Source organism: Octopus bimaculoides, chromosome 5 (assembly GCF_001194135.2).
Source record: "Octopus bimaculoides isolate UCB-OBI-ISO-001 chromosome 5, ASM119413v2, whole genome shotgun sequence".
NCBI lineage: Eukaryota > Metazoa > Mollusca > Cephalopoda > Octopoda > Octopodidae > Octopus > Octopus bimaculoides.
In genome coordinates, this window is record NC_068985.1 from 77,192,397 (window position 1) to 77,196,314 (window position 3,918).

Sequence of the window (3,918 nt, forward strand, 5' to 3'; positions counted from 1 at the left end):
ACACACACACACACACACACACACACACACACACACACACACACACACACACACACATACGAGGTGTTTCTTTCAGTTTCCGTCTAGCAAATCCACTCACAAGGCTTTGGTCGGCCCGAGGCTATAGTAGAAGACACTTGTCCAAGTTGCCATGCAGTGGGACTGAACCCGAAACTATGTGGTTGGTAAGCAAGCTACTTAACACACAGCCACTCCTGCACCTGTTTGAAATATTGAAATACCATTAAAATTGAACAATGGTATTGATAAGACTATCTGCAGAAAGAATAAAGATACCGATACATAAGTATTAGCAGGTGTTAATTTATTTGAGGAAATCCGGTGGAAAAAGAAAGGACAGACAAAACAACTTTAGCGGAAACCTTTGTAGAAACCTTTGTGACAAACGTGGATACTAATCATTTTGAGCAGTCGTAGGAAAAATATAAAGATCTCAATCGACGGTGGAATCCAGATAAATTAAGGACAGGGAGAAAGGTAGATAAGAGGTAAGAGAAAATTTGGAATCGAACATTTTCTATGATGGAGATGAAGTAGGTAAAGTTCATAAAAATACTAAAATAGATCTATCTAATGAGGAGAATATAAAATGACTAAATGTTGAAATAACATACATATATCTGAGAATATTGGAAACTGATAAAATGAGAAATATAAAATTGAAAGATGCCCGCACTAAAGCTTATTTGAAAATCCAAATTGAATGCAGAAAACATCGTACAAAAATTCTACTCGAGGGTAGTATCGTAAATAAAGTATGGAGTAAAAATTATTGAGTTGAAGAAAGGTATATCAACAAGAAAATGAATTAGCATTTCACAATGTACAGAAACATGCATCCCCAATCAGATGTACAGCGGTTACAGAAAGAGAGTTAATGATTATCGAAGCTGTGACAGAACTAGAGAAAGCAAGTCAAGGTTTCTATCAAGAAGGAAAAGAAATTATATTATGCAGGTAGTAAATGAAGCGCTACTTACAGAGTCTGAAAAAGGAAAACAGGAATATATAGAAAATGAGAAAATAAATTTTAAAACAAAGAGACTTCATTCAGTGATAATTCAAAAAATCCATATAGACAAAGACAGCTGGCTCTGGCTAATGATGTTAAAGAAAGAAGTATTCAGGAAAGATACTGTGAGTATGGTTTCAATTGAGTAGGTACATGTCCAAAGGAATATTTAGATCTCGAGAATGAGAGATTAAGAGGAATACTCATACAAATATAGAATGTGTGATGATTCAGATGAAATCTTAATTAATATTGTATCAGAATATCTACAATCAGTTTAGAAAGAATAGAAAAAAGGTAATCATAATAAGATTGCAGCAATCATCCATTGAGATATTTGAAAGAAACTTGGTTTTTGCATGCAAAGAGAAATGACTATTTTAGGGGAATAGAAATATGGGAAAATAGAAATATGGAACTGAAAAGAATGGGGTGAGGTTGTTATGAGACTTTCCTAAAGAAACGATATATTGCAATTAATGTGTTATGTCTATTTGATATCAAATAAAAGAAAAAAGAACAGAAAAAGCAAAAGAAAAGCGCATTACATGGACTTCAAGTGCTACTGTACTCTGTCTCCAAATACAGAAGTCTATTTCTCATCAGGCAGTGAAGTAGCTTTGTTGGTGTTTCGGTCTCTTTTATCGCGAAATCAGACCTGCTCGGGTCCACCCACCGATTTAAGCGATAAAACGCCCGTACAACACCACGGGCTTTGTTGAATCAGACATTATGGCTCTAGGCCAGATGTTTCTATCGTTCTCAGTGCTCGTTCTTGCTGCACCACTCGTCATCGGTCTTAAACCAAACTTGCTTTCTTAGTGGCTTTTGACGATTTTCTGACATCTTTTCTTTACTTCGCGAATAATCTAAGGTTTTTGAGCATCAAGTGAAACAAATCTTCTAACACCTAAGTCTACAGAAGACATATTGCCTCCAATAGTTCATTTTCTCAGAGTTCAACTAACTTACTTATTTCTTGTCTTTCCTGAGGAAAGTGTCTTCGATGTTCACTTCTCAGAGAACTATCTGTTCTATATTTTTTCCATTTTCATTTCCTTGATGGCAAAAGGTGGAAAGTGATATATACCAACAGAATCTACATAAACCTTTCAAGTACCCTTCCATTTTGGATCATGCTTCTTCTTTACAGTAGCTGGCTTGCAACGTTCACCTTTCCTTCAAAATTTTGTCTTCCTATGCTCCTCTACTTTTGGTCTTCATCGTTGTTAATTCACATTACCCACCTCCGATACTTCGTCAGCCAGTAATCTAAGTGCTTAGTAATGCTGTCATGTATATCTGTGCTCCAACTCTAGTGTACAGTTGGACAGAGAGCGCTTCATCGCTCCAACCTGTCCAACTTTACACAGACCACTCGCTTTTATTTTCCAACGGAAGTTTGCAGGACTAGGAAGAATGCCGAAGACGGGGCGAATTAGAAAACTGATTCTGGCTGGTTCCCATGACCGCGGTACACTATTCCTGTTGGTTACATTGTACCAACTCAACGCAGCAGCTTTTTGACTGTTCTTTCTTTACCTGGTTGGCTACTGCAATCCTTCTCTGCTTCTCGTTCATAGCATGATTTTCAAAGCCTTATCTATTAGTACGTGTGTGGCTCATTATATCCCTATACTTTAAGGAGTCCACAAACTTCTCCGTTGCATCCGAAGCTATCCACTTTTTCTAGTCCTTATCTCTCTCTCTAGAAGAAAGGATTGGATGACAAAGTCATTTGAATGGTGCAGCATCAGTACCGTCCGCACCATATCACATTTGCACTGCTCAACTATTGATGAAATGTGTGTCTCTAATTGCCCTCTATTCCTTTACAAATACGTGTTTGCAAGGGCCCATGACATATTTCCAAGTGGGATCGCAAATACCCACTTGCAAATATAGACGTTACGTTTTCATTTTGTTGTAGTATCCTGTGTCAATGCAACTTGATAGAATACCAGTGACCACTGCAGTCTGGGGTACAGAGCAAATTGCGAACATCAGAGTTTGAACTTGTTTGGTTGTAATGTTTTATCGATAATTCACAGTAATTTTCTGGATTTTGGATACATTAACCCCTATCATTAAGCGGTCCACAATAATGTCCCCTCAGGCTCTTCACAGGCTCCGCTGCTATTGTTGGTATGACTTTTCCTGTAATCTCATTCTTCACTTATTTCTGTCTCTCCTTGATGAGTGCTGCACTCCGTAACTTTGTTTTAAAACTCATTCTTGTTCAGCTTATCAGCTCATCCAGTTTTCTCGGTATTCTCACCACTGACTTATCCTTCAAGCCAACAAAGCTACATCATCCTTGAAAACTTTTTTTTATAGAAGTAGGTTATTCCTTCCATGGACATGGGCCACTCTGCCTCGTTTCTTCCAAGACGTTGAATAGTCCTTTGTGGTAAATCGCATGTATAACTTGCCTTAGTAGTCTATCCTTAGTTTGCAGACTTCTGGTGAAACCCAGAAGGAGCTCCATGTCATGCTCAAGCAGTTTGTGTCGAACTGATCTAAAATCAGTTGCCAGATTAAGTCACACAAATGCTAGGTTGTTTTACAGTCTCTTCACTGTCTGCATAGCATCCTAGATCTATGCAACCTAGTACACCTGGGATTCCAGCTTTCTGTACTGCACAATCAATATAGCCATTATCTACCAAATATGCCATAGCCCATCTAACAACAACGGCAAGCAATATTTTCCCATTTACATTTTGCTGGGAACTTAGCTTAAACTGGTTAAGAGTTGAGGAGTTCTGCTCTTTGGGAAGGTAGATACATTGTTACTGTTTAACGACACACACGCACACACACACACACACACACACACACACACACACACACACACACACACACACACACACACACACACACAC